Source organism: Panthera leo, chromosome B2 (genome assembly GCF_018350215.1).
Source record: "Panthera leo isolate Ple1 chromosome B2, P.leo_Ple1_pat1.1, whole genome shotgun sequence".
NCBI classification, from domain to species: Eukaryota; Metazoa; Chordata; class Mammalia; order Carnivora; family Felidae; genus Panthera; species Panthera leo.
The window spans coordinates 89496695-89516599 of NC_056683.1; the positions used below are offsets into that span (position 1 = coordinate 89496695).

General features: G+C 40.9%; 1 non-coding gene across 1 annotated transcript; it reads left to right on the forward strand.

Moving 5' to 3' along the window:
• The first annotated feature begins 2097 nt into the window (after positions 1-2097).
• LOC122220895 lies at positions 2098-2237 on the forward strand. Its single transcript, XR_006203047.1, has one exon. It is a non-coding gene; the product is annotated as a U4 spliceosomal RNA (small nuclear RNA).
• The last annotated feature ends 17668 nt before the right edge of the window (positions 2238-19905 follow it).

A 19905-nucleotide genomic window follows, 5' to 3' on the forward strand; every position in this document is an offset into this window, starting at 1 on the left:
CAAAAGCGATCTTAGGCTTATAGAGACCATGATGCTAATCATTAACTGACTTACTGATTTTAAGTTTAATTTCACTTTTATTATGGAGTTACATTTAGTGAACTTGGTTTGATGTAAGTAAATGCTTAACTTTTGATAAGTGATTAAGGTCTGGGATGCATTCTGACATGTTATCCCACTCATTCATGAATCACTCTCCAAATGTGTGAATAAAAATTAGCCTTCCTCTGCTCAAGCATTATCTAACATTTTAATTAGCACGTTCACAATCTCCTTTGACCTTGAACTGTATTAACTGGAAGGGAATGTTCTTTGCAGATTTCAAAACAGGTTAGAAAGTCCAGACTCTTAAACTCTTTAGATTATTTGGAAAACTCCAGTTTATCATTTTGCCAGAGAAGGTTTTCTTTTCTTTTCTTTTTTTTTAAACAATTGTTGGAAATACATTTTGAAGGAAATTTATTCTTTGCTTAGGAAGAACAGAGTATCTATGACATTGTTGGCAGGAGTTGTGGTGTGGGATCAGCCAGAGTAGGGCTCTGTCAATACTTTCATGGGACCTAGTTTTGCTTCCATGAGCCCCTTCCTCCATAAAAACTTAAAATTATACCTTATAATTGTATTGGTATAAATACAAATATAATCCAGTTTGGATTCTATTTATTTTTCCCTTTTGAATTTATAAGAAATAAAAACATTTTCATTGGCCTCTAAAAGTTTTGTGGGCCCTGGGCATTGTGGCTTCTGTGCCTAATGGATGAGTCATTTCTACTTATCTTTATATTTAAAAAAAATACAACAAAGTATTGACTTGGAAACTCAAAATGCCATGCTATTCCCTCAGCTTTGAATGAAGACGACTCACTTAAAAGCAAGGCTATAACCAGTCCATGGAGCCACCATGAAGCTTACTAGATGATGAGTGTAATTTATAATGCTAACATTCAGTCTTGGGCCATATCATAGGTTTATTTCTGGAAATAAATATAAACTGAATGTAAACACTTCTAATATGTGGTGAACTCAATAATTAGAGCCAAAAATTGAGTGGGCAGGGAAAAACACACTCTGAGAATCAACTTCAGCAGATTCCAGTGTTATGTGACAAAGGTATGGAGATTTGTGAAGGAAGAAAGAGCAATGGGACAGCCTGTCTGATGAGCCACAACCAAAGGCAACGTTTCAGCAGCCTCAGGAAGATGACCCTCCACCTACTTGCTTGATGATGCTTGAAACTAATTTAACTGAGAATGCAGACTTTCAAATCCATAGTTAAAATATTGCTTCTAATGTGAAAACTCCTGAGAAAATAAAGTATTGTACCTAACGTATGATGCAGAATTAAAGATCGCCACCTGAACTTTCTCTGAAAGCAGGTTGTGTTGAGGGGAAATGTTCTGGTTTTGCCTAGCTTTTAGAATCTAGAAGAGGCTATGGGAGCTCAAGATGGTTCATTAGAAGCATAGGTCATCCACTGGCCTTCCCTGAAGGAAGAAGATAGCGTGGTGGGGGTGGGATGGGGAAGATACAAAGGGGGACAAGTACCCTTCTTCACAACTGATACTATAATCAGAGTAAGAGGGCAGTGGACTTTCTAAAGCAGTGTTAGAGAGTCCTGGTCTTTTGATGTTGGTTGGAGTGTAGACTGGGATAGGACTGTGGAGACGAGAAGGTGCCATGACTAAAATTAGGCCAAGAGAACCAGCAGGGCTCCTGGTACAATTGTGCAGGTTGTGCACAGCTTAAGGGTGCCACATCTAAGGGAGGGCGGTTTATTTATTTGTAGACATCATAAGTTTGTATATTTATTAAAACAGTTTTCTGGCTGATGGTAGTAGAGTACTTTGTTTTAATTAAATTGGCATATTTTGTCCATTTTCTGACAGATGGGAAGAAGAGAGTCTCTAAATTGCAGAAAGGCACATTTTGTTTAGTATCCTTGTACCCCTTCAGGAAGTTCCTTAGCTTGAAAAAATTCCTGCATTTTGTTCTCATTGAAGACAGGAGTCCTGTTTTGTTTTGTTCCCCGCCCCCATGATTTTTTTCCTATCACATAATATAGGAGCACAGTTTACCGACGAAATTGAACTTTCCCCAAGCTTTGTGCAGTGGCAGTATTGTAGCCAATGAGGTCTATCTGAGGCGCGATTATTGCTAATTGAAATTGAACTTTCCCAAGAACCATCATAGTCACCAGCCAAATGTGACTGTTGAGCATTTGAAATATGGCTTGTTTGGATGGAGATGCACTGTATGTGTAAAACACGCTGGATTTTTAAGACAAAGTGTGAAAAATATAAAATAGTTCCTCAATGACAAGTTTATATTGAAAATACATGGGAATGATAATTTTTAATATAATGGGTTAAATGAAATATATTAAAATTAATTTCACCTGTTTATTTTTAGTTTTTAAATGTGCCTACTAGAGGGGCACCTGGGTGGCTCAGTCAGTTGAGCATCAGACTCTTGATTTCCGCTTAGTTTGTGAACCCAGTGCACTGGGATCAAGCCCCATGTTGGCTCTGTGCTAAGCGTGGAGACTGCTTGAGATTCTCTGTCTCGCTCTCTCGCCCTCTTGCTCTCTCACTCTTGCTCTCTCCCCCCCCCCTTACTTCCTGTGTGTGTACTTGTGTGCTCTGTTTCTCTAAAAAATAAAAAGATTGTTAAATGTGGCTACAAGAAACTTAAGTTACATATGTGGCTTGCGTTGGTGGCTCATATTTCTGCTGTACAGAGCTCTGCCTTAGAAGGCTGACTAGAAAAAAAAATCCTTGGTAATAATTTATACAATAATCATTTACATTATCTCCAATTTAGTACCCTTTGGTTAATAGTATTCTGATCCACTTCATATTATTTTTAAGAGTTACATGAGGCATAATCTTAAATAGGGTTAAAGAAGAACATTTCTGAAAAATGTATGTTTCTTCGTGGCAAAGATGTTAAGTTGAAAAGAAAAAAAAATCATTTTTTTATGGCTTGGCACTTTGCCCAGATAATTACAAGCTTTTATTTGGAGAAGAGTGTTGTTTGTTCCTGAAAATCTGCCAGCGTTATTTAAGTAGCCTCATATGAACATAGTGACTCATGTTTGGTATAAGATTTTTGTTTAATTTGATCACTTCAATTTATATACTGATTATGGTTTTACAGTTGTATTATTTTGTAATAGTTTGTTTTGTAGTTTATCTATAAGATGAGAAAGTAAGCATTGTAAAAGCATACTAGCCAGCTTTACTCAACTAACTAGGGATCTTTGTTCAATAGTAGCTTCTAGATATGTGACTTTTCCTCAGCACCACAGCTTTTCCTAAGGGCATGAGTGAGATGGACCAAAGGAAGGTCAATATACTTCATTGAATATGGACTGGTCTCATGCTAAGTAGAGATAACCTTGCCTGGGAGTATCTGGTTGCCAGGCCAGCTGAGATTGAAGCTGCTTTTGTGTGGAAGTTGTGTGTGTGTGTGTGTGTGTGTGTGAGAGAGAGAGAGAGAGAGAGAGAGAGAGAGAGAGAGAGAGGAACTGGATGAGGAAAACAGAAGAGAGGGAGAGGGAGAGAGGGAGAGAAAGAGAACTTTCTGATATAATCTTTCTAAGGACTATCTATTAGCACCAATAAAACATCATCTATATTGGGACTTTCAGGGTTGAATCAAACCCTGGCTTGTCCTAAAAATTGGGAGTGAGGTGTGTAGCAGAAATGACAATGTAGAAGAATTCTTTATTGTGTCAGTATTCAGTGTTCCACATATAGGTAATGCTCACATAACACTAATTTCCAAAACATCAAAGAAAAGATATGTTCATTCAGATGGTACAATCCCAGAAGGGATGCATGAAATATTTAGTATTCATTTCTGCTTTAGGTTTTAGGATAAAAAGTTATTACGTATTTGAGTAGATGTCAAGATGGGGTTGTGAATTTAACAAAAGAAACCCTTAGATAATTTACACCTCTTTCATTGTGGTTTATATACCACAATATTGTACATTGTGGAGTACTACGTGGAAATGAGAAAGAATGAAATACGGCCCTTTGTAGCAACTTGGATGGAACTGTAGAGTGTTATGCTAAGTGAAATAAGCCATACAGAGAAAGACAGATACCATATGTTTTCACTCTTATGTGGATCCTGAGAAACTTAACAGGAACCCATGGGGAGGGGAAGGGAAAAAAAAAAAAGGTCAGAGTGGGAGAGAGCCAAAGCATAAGAGACTGTTAAAAACTGAGAACAAACTGAGGGTTGATGGGGGGTGGGAGGGAAGGGAGGGTAGGTGATGGGCATTGAAGAGGGCATCTTTTGGGATGAGCACTGGGTGTTGTATGGAAACCAATTTGACAATAAATTTCATATGTTAAAAAAAATTTACACTTCTTTCAAATAGGTCAAGTGCTCATAGAAGAAGAGACATTTTAGTCTGACAATCGGAAATCTACTACAGTAAAAACAAGGGTCTTCCTAACTGCTGATCCTTACTTGGTCATCAAAGGTAATGCTTCATCTGCTTGTTTATTTTTGTTATTGTTATTATTTTTAATTTCAAAAGTACAGACTTCCCTAAGCTGTGGTCCAAATAAAAAGGTAGCAGTTCATATATCTATCACTCATTATTCTATATTGAAGGCAGAAAACAAAGATATTTTATTTAACAATAAAATAATAACCATGAGCACCTAACCTCCCCATCTCAGGCACCTGAGCCCTCATCCTGGAAAGAAAAAAAAAGTTGCTTGTTGCTAAAAATCTGCTAGCATTATTTAAGTAGATTCATATGAACATAGTGTTTGTTGTTGTTGTTGTTGTTGTTTAGCACACACTTGATTTTCATCCCCGCTTTTTAAGACTTGGACCCTTCTCTCTCTAGAGTGAGTTGAATGGTGCCCCCTGATAAGGGGTGTTTATGGGAAAGAATTCCTGATATGAACCCAGTCACAGCCTAGGAAACATTTTGGAAGCCTGAAGCCACTGACCTATTAAAATAATTTCACAAAGGATAAGAGGATTTAGAGTCTTGTGTCACTATTAAAAGTTCTGGAGCCTGAATGCCTGAGACTGAACCTGACTCTGACACTATCTGTGACCTTGGTCATTTTACTTTTCTATGCCTTAGAATTTTCATCTGTAAGTTGGGGAATAATAATAGTACCTACCTCATAAGGGTTGTTTTGAGGATTGAGTGAAATAATGCATTTAAAGCCCCATGCCAGATGTAGAGTAAGTGCTCATGAATATTAGCTATAATTTAATTCTTCTCACTGCTCTATGCCCAAGTCTTTAAAGTATTTGTGCAGAAAATGAAATTGACAACTATTAGTTTCTTTAATATATTTCCGTAACACGTTCTTAATCTGCTGCATTTCCAGTGATGTGAAGATATCTGTTGTTATAGTGGCCTCCTCTTTTCTCCAAACTTTGGGGTTCTGCCTTCCTTTTGCTGTCACCATCACTGCCTCCTCTCTTACTCAGTCACACTTGCCCCTACACAAGTACACTGTGTTGCTTTAAGATTTCAGAGGGCAAAAAGGGACTAGTCAATTAAATAAGCATCTCCTGCCCCATCACCATCTTCTGTAATTCCTTCTTCTGTGTATCTAGGAAATTGCTGGGGAATGACATTTAGGAGGTTTGATAGTTGTTTTATTTACTAGAGTTGAGATGAAATTGATTGGTATTTTTCTGCTAAACACTCCCCTGCAGAGGTAAGAGTTTCAAGAACAAAGAAGAGGGTGGCCATAAAGAAAAGATGTTTTAATGCTGGGTGTTAGCCTGTGACTGGAGTGGTTTTCCGCAAAACTGTGGTCTGGCCTCTGGAAAAATCCTTGTCCTCGATGGGGACCTGGCCAGTGGCTGGGGGTATAAGACTGGGGATGCTGGGACTGAATCCAGGTTCTGCCCTGCCAGGAGTGAGAACATGGGCAAATTACTTAACTCCTTTTAATTTTAGATTCCTACCTGTTCAATGAGAATAATACAGCCCATCTTATCAGATTGTTTTGAGAAAATGACATGGTACAGATGAAGCACCTGGCAGACAGTAACCATGAAACAAGTGCTGGTTCTTGCTGTTGTTACTATTAATTCTCTACCTATGCCTTTGCTCATGTTCTCTCTGCATGAATGTACCTTTTCCTCCTGGATGATGTGGAGGACTCTTCTTTTTAGGAACGGCTCACCTTCTTGGAGAACTATCCTCTGATTTTTTTCCAGTGCTGGGAGTCTCACCTGCCTCCATGCTGTCAGGTTTTGTACGTGCTCATGATTTTTAGTGCTGTGTTCACATGTCCCTCCCCCCAAACTGTAAGTTACTGTAAACACATGGCATATGTTCAACATCCACTCTTTACTGAATTAACAGTTTCTCTCTCCAACCCTTATTCCTCCTGACCACTTCCCATATACCTTGCATCTATTTTCATATTCTGGACTCTTAATTTCATGGCCCCTGAGACCCCTAGCTCCCCGCCCATCTTTGTGTTCTATTCAGATGGGCCTTCTTTGGGTTCTCTTTCTCATAGCCCCACTGCTTCCTTCAGTTAGGGCAGCTTCCTCTGAGCCACCTCAGCAGAATCCCTCCTCCGTCTTTCATAGTCCATGTCAAGGCTGCCTCCTAAGTCTTAGTTTCTGACTCACCCCAACTCACCTTTCTTCAACTGTACTCAGGATGGCTGTCTAGAAATGTAACAGTACCAATGCATATTACAAATGTTACATCTCAAAAGGTGCTTTGTGGTGACAGTGGTCCTTCTCAAGGTGTATGTAGCATTATGTAGATGTTAGCAACCCTGCTTGGTAAAAGGATTTCTCTCGCTTCTGGGTGCTCATGCTTAGATGTTGTTCATAGAGGATGTCATGAGTAGAGAATTATGTCTCAAAGCACCATCTGAGCCAGCAGAATATGCATGGCACCCATCCTTCCTGTAATTAGGACCCTCTCCTCTTTTATTACACAGCTGTGTCTGCTACTCTGTACTTCTAGAAGCAAGCCTTCTCCTAGTTGTTCCAAAAAGAGAATTTGAGATCCTCATTCTAGCTTTTGCGTCATCACTCCAATGAAACCATGCTTGTCAGGCTGGCTAAATACAGTGAATTCTTATTTTAGTTGAGTTCCAGGCAATAGCTAGCATCATTGCATAGTTCCTCCTTAAAACAATTTTTGCTCTTGACTTTCTTTTTTTTTTTTTATTTTTTTTATTTTTTTTATTTTTTTTTCAACGTTTATTTTATTTTTTGGGACAGAGAGAGACAGAGCATGAACGGGGGAGGGACAGAGAGAGTGCTCTTGACTTTCTTAATATCACTTAGTTCTCTTTTTACTGGCTGAATGTCCTGCTCAGTCTCCTTTGCTGGTTTCTCTTTGCTTGCCAGTCCTTGAAGTGTTGACACTCCCTAATGTTGGGTCCTAAGCCACTGCCTCTTAGTCCTCCTCATCCCCTGCAAGGTCTTATCTCTTCCTGATGTCAGTGACTGTGTGTGTTTGTGTCTGTATTGCTGCCCAAATGATAATCATGGTGTTGATGAAGATGATATGTACTGAGTTCTTGTTATATGCACTTTAAGGATTTCATTTTCATGAAGTCATTTAATCATCACAGTAAGACTAGGAGGTAGAATGATTATTAATCCTGTTTTACAGGTAAGTGCAGAGTTAGGAGCTGACCAAACCGTCTGGCCTTGGATCATGCACTGCCTCTTTCAGTTTTACACTTCTGTCCTTATTCCAGAATATCACTCTTGGATTTCACCCAGGCACCTCAAATAAGTAATATATATTAAGAACTAAACTTACCATCGTGCATGTACTGCTCCTGCTCCTGTGTCCCCTATGTCAAGGATGGCACCAATTCTCCCCATTTGGCCGAGCTGCACAGCTGGCCTTCTCTTTGCCTTCATTCTCACCTGCTCTTTAATCAGACAGCGGATTCTCTGCATTCTCTTCCTTTCCCCAGATCCAACCATGTTTTTCTAGCTTCATTGCTACTACCTCGATTGATGCTACTTTCGTCTATGTCACTGTAATAGCTTCATAACTGATCTCCCTGCTTCTTGTCTCACTCCCTCTGCAGCCAGTACTAAACAGATGATAGGCTTTGCTTAAATACCCTTCAGTGCCTCCACGCTGACCGCAGGGCAGAGACTTACCGCCTCAGTGTGGCTACATGACACACATGTGCTTCTCTTTTCTGCCTCAGCACCTGTTCCTCACACAGTGTTTGTGCAGTTACCGGAGCCTTCCACAAACGGCTTCATCTTTGTCTCTTCACACTCTCCCTTCCCTTTGCCTTTAAGTATCTGGCCTCTCCTCTTTACTCCGTTTTGGTCCACATATTATACTCTTAGTTTTTAGCTTTGTACGTTTTAGTGTTTTTATACTTTGGATTCTTGTTTTGTCCACTTGAGTATATTACCCTTTGACTCACATGTATCACACGTGAAACCTCCCATTTTCTCTCCCCCTTCCTCTCCCAATTTTTGATAGGTGTGCAATTAAAAATTTTCAGGCCATACGGTGTGTCATTCTAATCCTTATACTCAACTTTAGGATTGGTTCTACAGTTTAACACGTTCTGGTCCTCCTGCCATTCCTTTGCTGTAGGTGAGGAATTTGCCAAGAGCCCTACAAAAAGTAGATGGCAGGGCTAGTATTTAAACCAAAGTTTGACACAAATTTTTGTGGTTTTTTTTTTCCTACTACATCCCGCTTCTTTGAAAAAGAGAAACACATATATATTTAAAAGATAAACAGGGGTGCTTGGGTGGCTCAATTGGTTAAGCGTCCAACTTCAGCTCAGGTCATGATCTTGTGGTTCCTGAGTTCGATCCCCGCATCGGGCTCTGTGCTGGCAACTAGGAGCCTGGAGCCTTCTTCAGATTCTGTTTCTCCCTCTTTCTCTGCTCCTCCCGTGCTCACACTCTGTCTCTCTCAAAAATAAGCACACAATAAAAAAATAAAGGATAAACTATACTGAAAGCAAAAGAGATCAACATAGTACATGGGAAAAGTAAGCAAAAATATAAAAAGATAAAAAAGAAACATGATAAAATAGAAATAGATATATGAAAGATTAAAATTCACTTCACTGGCATAAAACATGTAAAAATAAAAATTATTAAAAAATTATATGTGGGTACACATGATTATATATATATATATTTTTTTGATAAGATATTCACAAGCCAATAATAAAGTAAAATCAAATCAAACAAGAGATTAATAAGCCTAGAGAGGGTTAATATTTTTAAAGGCATTAAAATAGGTTAAAAATCATTAGAGGTAATCTACATTCCTTGAACAAAGGCAGCTACAGACTCTAGCCAAGTATTTAAACTTTTTTATCTCATTTGACATCAGGTCCTAGGTCCTTTCCATCTTTCTCCCCTGCCGCCCCCTCATCAGGTGAGCTTTTCTCCAAGGCTGGTCCCTTCAGGGATACAAGAAGGAGGCAGCATCTCCAAACACCATATCCTCACATAACCACAAAGACCAGAAAAGAAACCATGTCTTTTTTGTGGACATGTTGGTGAATGTGCAGTCCTTTCCAAGCAACCTCTCCTGCAGACTTCCCCACAAGTATCAATGGCTGGAAATGTGCCATTTGCTCATTGATAAACTCATACATAGTAAGAGGAGTCCAATTACAGTGATTGGTCTAAAATAATCTAGATTTCCTCCTGTCCACCCTGGGTCTAGGGATGGACATAAAGTCACCAGAAGCACACAGCCATGCAAACCCAATGCAAGAAGAGCATAATCAACCAACAGCATTTGTCATAGGTAGAAACACTAGAAAGACTTTCCCCTTTCCCTTTGACCTGTCTGCCTCTCATTTTTGACTCTCAAGTACCAGTGAGGATCAGGATGGGCTGGGTGAAGACATACAACTTCATGTTTTTTTTGGGTTTTTTTTTGCTTGCAACAGCTGATTGGGGCACAAGTTCCTATTATTAGGTCTATAATTGTATAATTTTTTTATATAATGAATGACATACTGATTTGTCTCCAAGAATGGCCATAATAAATATTTACCCATGACTAATGTGAAATTCTTTTTGTTAATGTTTATTTATCTTGGGAGGGAGGAAGGGAGACAGAGAGAGAGAGAGAGAGAGAGAGAGAGAGAAAGAGAGAGAGAGCATGTGGGGGAGGGGAAGAGAGAGAGGGAGACAGAGAATCCCAAGCAGGCTCTGTGGTGTCAGCACAAAAGCTGACATGGGGCTCAAACTGATGAATGGTGAGATCACGACCTGAGCCAAAATCAAGAGTTGGATACTCAACCAACTGGGCCACCTAGGCACCCCTAATGTGAAATTATCAAGGTATTTATGAGTCACTGAAGAGACCAAGCTTAGTGTCTGCATGATCTAAATGGATATTTACAAATACACGCATGTGTAGTCATATTTACAAACACACCTGTGACTCCAGTGAGAAAAAATAAATATAAGGTACATGTTAAAAACAAGCATTTCCAATGGCTGAAGAGGGTCCAATATCGTATGTACAGAAATACACCCCAAATTTAAAATTACTGCCTAGATTTTCATGAAAACGAACACAGAGAAGTAAAGTGTCAATTATAATAATAAGCAAATGTATAGAATATGTATAATGTGCCATATATTGTACTTAGCTCCTTACTATATTATCTCACTTAATTCTTATAGTCACATTCATGGCAGATACTACTATTACCTTCATTTTGCAAATGGGACTACTGACACTAAGAGGACAAGGACATTACTCAGTTCACCCTGATAATGAGTGGTAGGGCCAAAAATTAATCCTATTTCTGTCGGCTTCCAAAGCTGGGTGGCTGGTCTTTGACCTCTACTGAAAAGATGGTGAACAATAGACACACTTCCCCTGAAATGTTCCCTTCTTGTTAGGAGCCCAAACTGCTCCCAAGAGCCTCTGGGACATTGGGTTAATAGCTTATCATGATCATTGCTGCTTGAAAAGAATCAAGAGGGGCGCCTGGGTGGCGCAGTCGGTTGGGCGTCCGACTTCAGCCAGGTCACGATCTCGCAGTCCGTGAGTTCGAGCCCCGCGTCAGGCTCTGGGCTGATGGCTCAGAGCCTGGAGCCTGTTTCCGATTCTGTGTCTCCCTCTCTCTCTGCCCCTCCCCCGTTCATGCTCTGTCTCTCTCTGTCCCAAAAATAAATAAATGTTGAAAAAAAAAATTAAAAAAAAAAAGAAAAGAATCAAGAAACACTTTGAGAAAATTACACATATCTCATATAGAAGCTCTATATAAAGAACAAACTATAAATTCCCTTCTAGATTTTGAAAATATAAAATATTTTAGGTAAAATTTATACAATTAAATACTTTAGTAGTAAATAATTTTATGCCATTTTCTATTTGAAAAGATGTTTTCATATGTGTTCTATGAAATAATCTCCACCAAAGAGTGCAGCCTTTCTTTTAAATTTATGAATAATTTTGTTGGAGGAAAATATTCACCTGGACTTTAAAAAGAGCTTCAGTACATGAATTTATTTAAAAAATTTTTAAGATTAAAAGGCATTTTTATGCCAGTTTATTTGCAAGTTCATAGGCTTAAAAAACCCCAAACTACCATCTTAATGAACTTGAGTGATCAGAGGATTGTAAAATGAGTAGCTCAACTTTTTTAGAAGGCTTGGGACATCAGGTACATTTAGGACAAAGTGGGAACTAGTTGATGAGACTTCCTGTATTTGATGGCTTTGCAACCCAGTAGTACTCACATTACATGCTTTAAAATTGTGGCAATGAGCTGCTAAATGTATGTGACTAGAGTTCAGTGTGGCAAAAGCTTTGCCAGTGTTTTACATGCTTTATATAAATCCCTAAGGATAAAACTTCTTAGGAAGCATGATTTCCATCTAGGTCTCTCAGAATGTTAGAGTCACAAAATAAACACACTATCGTATGTGTAAATTTATTGTAATGGATGATCATGCCAAATATTTGCATTCGTGAGCAATTCTCTTAGACTTGAATATATAGATCACCAGCATTTTTCACAGAACTAGAACAAATAATCCTAAAATTTGTCTAGAACCACAAAAAACCCTGAATAGCCAAAGCAAACTTGAAATAGAAAAGCAAAGTTGGAAACATCACAATACCAGACTTCAAGTTATATTACAAAGCTGTAACAATCAAAACAGTATGGTACTGGCACAAAGATGGACACAGATCAAAGGAACCAAATAGAAAGCCCAGAAATGAACCCACAACTACATGGTCAATTAACCTTTGACAAAACAGGAAGGAATATCCAGTGGGAAAAGACAGTCTCTTCAACAAATGGTGTTGGGAAAACTGGACAGCAACATGCAAAATAATGAAACCGGGCCACTTGATTACACCATACACAAAAATAAATTCAAAATAGATTAAAGACCTAAGTGTGATACATGAAGCCATAAAAATCCTAGAAGAGCACACAGGCAGTAACTTCTTTGACATTGGCCATAGAAACTTCTTTCTAGATATGTCTTCTGAGGCAAGAGAAACAAAAGCAAAAATAAACTATTGGGACTTCATCAAAATAAAAAATAAAGAATCAATAATACTAAAAAGCAACTTATGAATGGGAGATGATATTTGCAAATGACATATCTGATAAAGGGTTAGTATCCAAAATATATAAAGAACTTATAAAACTCAACACTCAAAAAATGAATAATCCAATTAAAAAGTGGGCAGAAGAGGTGAATAGATGTTTTTCCAAGTAAGATATACAGATGGCTGGCAGACACATAAAAAATGCTCAACATCACTCATCACCAGGGAAATGCAAATGAAAGCTACAATGAGATATGACCTTATACCTGTCAGAATGCCTAAAATCAAAAACGCAATAGACAACAGATATTGGTGAACTCTCCCTCCGTTACTAGGAATGCAGACTGGCATAGCCACTCTGGACAACAGTATGGAGTTTCCTCAAAAGTTAAAAATAGAACTACCCTACCATCCAGCAGTCACACTTCTAGCTATTTACCCAAGGAATACAAAAATACTAATTCAAAGGGATAAAAGTAGCCTGATGTTTATAGAAGCATTATCTACAATAGCTAAATTATGCAAACAGTCCAACTGCCCATCAATAGATGAATGAATAAGGAAGAAGTGGTGTATATGTATACAATAGAATATTGCTCAGCCATAACAAAGAATGAAATCTTGCCATTTGCCATGATATGGATGGAACTACAGCATATTATGCTAAGTGAAATAAGTCAGTCAGAGAAAGACAAATACCATATGGTTTTGCTCATGTGGAATTTAAGAAACAAAACAAATGAGCAAAGGGTGGGGGGGAAAGAGAGGGTGAACCAAGGAACAGACTCTGAACTCCGGAAAACAAACTGATGCTTCCCAGAGGGGAGGTTGGTGGGGATGGGGGAGATACATGATGGGGATGAAGAGCACACTTGTCTTGATGAGCACTGAGTAATATACACAATTGTTGAATCACTGTACTCTACACCCTTCACTAATATTACACTGTGTGTTAACTAACTGGAATTTAAATGAAAACATAAAAAATACTTGAGTATAGAGAGAGTTAAGAATTTTATTATTTTAATTAAATAAAATGTACCAAAGTTACTTTGATGTGTACTTAACGCAATACACAATTGTTACTGTGCTGCATGGTAATTAGCTGTAAGTCATAAGAAATTTTAAATTTTTTTTTTTTTCATTTATTTTTGGGACAGAGAGAGACAGAGCATGAACGGGGGAGGGGCAGAGAGAGAGGGAGACACAGAATCGGAAACAGGCTCCAGGCTCCGAGCCATCAGCCCAGAGCCTGACGCGGGGCTCGAACTCACGGACCGCGAGATCGTGACCTGGCTGAAGTCGGACGCTTAACCGACTGCGCCACCCAGGCACCCCTTTTTTTTTTTTTTTTTTTTTTTTTTTTTTTTTTAATTTTTTTTTTAATGTTTATTTATTTTGAGACAGAGAGAGACAGAGCATGAACGGGGGAGGGGCAGAGAGAGAGGGAGACACAGAACCAGAAGCAGGCTCCAGGCTCTGAGCCATCAGCCCAGAGCCCAACGCGGGGCTCGAACTCATGGAACGTGAGATCGTGACCTGAGCTGAAGTTGGACGCTTAACCGACTGAGCCACCCAGGCGCCCCAGGAAATTTTAAAATGACTGTCATTTTGCCAGCATGAATTTTTTGTCAGCACTAACTAATTTTACACAGTCAAATCTAGTTTCTAAAAGCTTCTCTACAATCATACAATTTTCCCTGGATAAGAATCATTCTCTCCCTTCTTCTCTGTCTCCTTTTCTCCTTTTGCTTTTCCTACTGCCCTTTCCTAAGGTGAAGGGTCCCCCAATTCTGACCCCCAATTCAGCATTCCCACTCATCATTCCCTCCCCCTTCCCATCCTCATCCAGGGATCCAGCTGCTTGGAAATGCCAGGCCTGGATTCTGCAGATCTTGAAGCTGTGCCTAGTTTGGGCCCTTAAATGTACATCTCCTGCTTTATTATAGGGATCTTTATGACATCCCCATATTTTGGTGTGGGACAGAAAGAAGAAACCTCTCACGGGGTGAGAACGTGGTACAACAGGGAGAGAGAGGGTATGTGCCAATGCATTTGACAGTTTGGGGCAAGAGGAATGAGCACAGTGATGGAGATAAAGGACGGGGGAAGGGAGGTGAGTAGAGCAGCCTCTGGGGTTCACTACCTCTGTGAGAGACCCTGTGTCCATACATGTCCCTGGGGCATAACTCTTCCTCTTGGAGAAAGCTGGGAGATGGATAGGCCAGGAGAACAGAGCCACTTGGGTTTTTCTCACCAGCCCTCGCATGCTCACCTTTCTGGAGGAATCAGGCAGATTAGGGCCCAGTCTAGTCCTATCACTTCCTACCTGTGTAACTCCCACTAGTCACCACCCTCTCCAAACCTCATTTTTCCCAATGATGGTTTCCCCATTGGTGAAACAGGGATACTCTCTATCTTACACAGTTCTTGTGAAGATTTAATGAAATGAAGCATCCAGACATTGTTTAACACAAAGTTGGCTCTTGACAAAAGTTCTTTTCTTTTTTCCTCCCCTGAAGTACTAAGAAGGCTTCCCACCCTGCCCCATTGTGATCTTTCACCATCTCCAGCTTTCCTCAGTTTTCCCCACCTATATGTATATCATTTCACTTCTGAGGATCAGAATATTAAAAATAAGTGTGCAGAGTTTTGGGGGTGAGTACGTATGAGACAGAAGATAAGTGACAGCCTCTGGTTCCTTCCCAGTGGGCTGCAGAAGGGAGTGTTACAGTGCTGGAGAGGCTGTCATGGTGAAAGGTAGGGTGTCTTCAGGGCACAGGACCATTTTCCATCTTCTGTCCTTTGTGGAGTGGGTGCCGTGGATGCTGTCCTTCCCAAGGCACCTAGGGCCTCTGCCCCATCCATGAGATCTAATGTGCTTCCAAAAGTCCTGTCTAGGGAAAGCCTTGTATCCTACCCTATGACTAACATAGTAGGCTGGGGAGTTTGGGGTGTCTGAGAGGACCATTGCTGCACCTTATGCATTTAGCTCATCACTTGTGTTAAGTGCTATAGGCTCACTTCTTGATTGAGCCTGTACTCAGCACTATACTGCAAGTAGACCTTCTCCCCAAATCCATTTCTGGTGTTTGGGAAAAGCTGAGCTGATACTAAAAATGAAATCGGTTCTGTCATAGCCTCTTGGACCCACAGGACTATTCCTGGCTTCTCTTTAAACTGCCTGGTGGTTTACCTTCCCAACTTGATCTTTGTTTAACAACCTACATTAACATTCCAGAAACATTAGGTGGCCTGTGTGTCGATGGTACTTTATTCCCTAGGCTAGAAAAACTCTTTTCTTGGAATGAGATTGCTCTGGGCAGTTTAACAACCAGTGCCAGGCTAAGAGTCAAACAGTATTGCCTTTGTAATTATCTTGTCATGGCATGAGACAATAGATGAGGGCATGTCTGCTCTGCAAAAGGCCGTTTCAATTGTGACATTTAAACAGATGTCATGATCCAAATGAAATACAAATAATGGGTTACCAACCCAACCCAGTCATAACCAGCCAGTCAGCGCCCCCCTCCCCACATCTCTACCCACTATATTATACTAACAAACATATTTAGGTAGAAAACACCCCACCCCCAAATCTATGCTGAGCTAAATTCAGTGAAAGTTCTGTGCATACCTCAAGTGAAAACAATTTCATGTTTATGTCAGATTCTTTACTAGTAGTTTCAGGGGCATTTTAATAAGATTCCACTACACATGAAGATACCAGACTTTGGGGCAAAACCTTATTAAGAAGCATAAGAAAGCACATAGCTCTCTCAATTGCTAAAGAAAGAACTTTCAGAAAGAATTTCTCAACGGCTCTAAGAAGCCCCAGGCTGATGTGCAAAAGTCCACGCTACCTCCTTCCCTCTCACCCCAGTTCCCTGATAACTCGGAGGCCATCAGAGGAGTTCAGATGACCCTGCATGCCTCATGTGACCAATGAGTAATATAAAGTTAACCAAGTGGGGCGGGGACTTCACAGAAGGCTGCCCAAAGGGGCGAGTGAACATGGACACAGAGGCAGAGAGGGAGATCTACCAAGGGTGTGGAATTGTACTTGGCTTTTCTAGTTCAGAAAAGGCATGCCTGAACTCCTGGTTAGGAAAACAACCCAGTGATCAATTCCTCACCGTCGCCACTCTATTCCATCCTTTTTACTACCGGAAAGGCAGGTGCACAAGTTCCTTGCGCTCCATCCCTCTGAGCTGAGTCTGACGCTTCCCTGAAAGCCATACTGCGTTTCTTTTCCCATTTTTGTTTCCATTTTCTTTACCGAGTATGAAACTAGTCGCCGCCCGCCCCCTCTTCCCGCAGATGCCTCCGTAGAAGCACACTCTGTACCTTCCGCTGAGAGAAGATGCTCACAGAGATCCGACACCTGTAGTTGAACCCTCCCCTTGGGAGGAGCAGCGGGTGGGTGGAGCCGGCAGGGACCGCCCCCCACCCCCCACCCCCAACGCAGACGGCTGCACCCTGGGCGCTCCCACTTTCGGCACCTGTGCCTTCGAGCTCCGGCCAGCTGAAACGTCACCTGAGTGCTCACTGTCCTCCCCATGGAGTGACAAGGCGTCAAGCGGCCCGAGCGCCCTTCTGTGCGGGACTGGAGACCTCGCAGACAAGTCCTTGATGCAAAGCCGCCAGCAGCCAGCGGTCCAGCTGGGGGAAGGTGGGGAGGAGTGGGAGGGAGCGCGGTCTAAGACAGGTCTGGAGCCAAACCCACCTCTACTGCCAAAGGGCGTGTCAGGAGAAAAACAGCCGCAGCCCCAAACGGGGGTTTACTTTACCACTTAATGCCATTTTATTCAATCAGCACCTTTACTGAGCACCTTTGGTGTGCCTTGAGAGCTTATAGGAGCTTGGGAGACCCTAACGAATACAATGTTAAAACGCCTCTGCTCTTCACGGAGCTGTTGTTGTTTCTAGTGACCGGTAATCACATAGGTTCCTGTGAACATTTGTAGGTGTTTTCAGCTAAGGAGTGAAAGAATAGAATTCTGACTTTGTATTTCAACAAATGTTTATTGATGTCCCAAAGATTCAGAGGGAAGGAGGGAGAAGAAACCTACAATATCACCAAGGAGCTAGTTTCTTTTCAGGAACTTTCGCTTAGCCTGATTAAATCTCTCTGGTATCCCCCAAACTGTAAACCCAACCCAACAAAGCTGCTTGATAGTAACCAGGAACATCATGCTTTCCTATTGATCAAATCTGACCAGTTGCTACTTAGCAAATAAGGTGACATTTATACAGCTGGACCTGGATCACTTCTTCCCCAAGAGAGTCACACAGGGTCATGAAGAGAGAGCCCTGATTCTGTCCCAGCCTTATCATTTACTATTAGGCATATGACCTTGGGCAGATTTGTTAATGTCGTCAATCCTCAGTTGCGCCTTGGGTAGAATGAGGGTTGTAAGTACCTCCCTCCTAGGCATGCTGGGAGGCTTCATTGTGATGGCATATGCAAAGTACTTAAACCATGCCTGGCAGGTAGTAAGTGTTGAATAAATAGTCCCAATGATAATTAATAGTGATTACAGCACCTTTCTGAATCCCCCTTCCTTCTATAACCTGAGTGGTGAGTGTGCCGTGGTGAATGTCATGTATTTACATATTAGAAAAATTAAGAAACCTTGAAAGATTAAAAAATTCAACAGACCAGCATTTTTAAAAGCAAGTATGGAGTCATTGATCATAAAGTTTAGAACTGGAAGTTGCCTTAGTATTTATGCAAAAAGATACTGCCTCTAAATGAGTATGTGCTCTAAAATCTTTTGCAGAAAAGCCGAGAGGATGAGTATGGGAAATGAAATTTAAAGAGAACTTAAAGAGAGTGCAGAGCAGGAGACTTCGCAGCCAAGATCCTAGAAGGGTGTGTGATTATTAGCAAATGTGATACCTGAGATTTTATCACAGCACCTTTGAGGGAAGAGGGAAAAAAATCCCACCCCACCTGTCTCTTAGTCTGATTCTTACCTGTTATGGAAACTTCCACTGCAATGCCCTTGTCTCAAAGCCTTTACTATTTCTCTGTTAATATAACAACACAGTCTACTGAGTTCATACACCTTATGTGTTCTCCACATTAAATTCTTGAAGCTTTTTTCCCTGTGCAACATTATTATCCCAGACCAGGCTTTGAGTCTTTTCCAAGTAAACTCAAGGGGGAGCTTGTCTTGCCGTTCTTACCTTGGAAGCATCCATTTAAAGAAGGCAGGGCTCTCTGCAGTAATAAGTTTTGCCACTTCAATCCTTTGTTCCAGTGACTGAGAATGATGACAACAGTCAAATCCTATCTACTTGTGTACACGCTACAGGAGGGCTGAATAAATCTTTTTGTTGTTGCCGTATTGTAAAAGCGAAGAAACCAGTTTTTGTGTTCCTAACCCCAGCATGTTGCATTGTGTGTCACCTAGGCATAGGTAGTGGAAAGGCCTGTGCTAGAGATCACTATTCAGGAAAATGTCACCAGATGAGATCGAATTGCATCCTTGTCTGTGTTTGACAGTTTTCATAGACATTGAGGGAGGATATGTTGCCTCCTCTCCTATTGTGGTGGCACTTTTATATATACTTTAAAAAGTGTCATCACATGCTTATAACAACTTTGGAAGATGTATAGGATGATTTTAATCCAATTTCAATGATACAAAGCTGAGGTCAGAGTGGGGATAAACGACAGGCAGTGGGGTGGAGGCATAATCCAGGAACAGAATCCCATCCAGTTCTTACCCTAAATCGTGAGTTCTTTCGAAGATGTCACCTGCTTTAGGGAGCACCAGGGGAGCTAGAATTCAGAGTTAAAGCCCAATCTCTGAAACATCTGTGCCCTTTTCTCTCAGCTGGAAACTGGACTGGGGGGAGGGCAAGGGTGAGACAAGCTACTTCCATGTTCCTGGTGTGTGGGGGGAAGCTTGTGCTGTCCTGGTTTTGTCTCACACTGGACACAGATTTCTGACTGTGCTTATCAGATAAACTTTCATCTCGTTCAAGAATTTTTGGTAGGGTTCATTGATTCTGATCTTATAAAAGCAACAAAAGGAATGAATGAGATGACTGACCATACCTGCTGATGTGAACGAGGTCTGTTGTGGTCCACATACGTGCACAGATGTGGCAAGGGCATGCCCTGTGGGTTGCAAGGGCATGCAGTGCATCCTGATGTCTATTCTTCCTCATTAAGGGAATGTTCAGGGATGTCTCTGTACCGACCTGCCATGGCTTTCTTCTGAGGACCCTGGCCGGGACTGGGATGTCACTTCTCTCCATAATCCACTTGCTGTCAGCTTGGTCTTTGGCTCTACACTTATTCAAAGCACAGGCTCTGAGAGCTGAGATCTCAT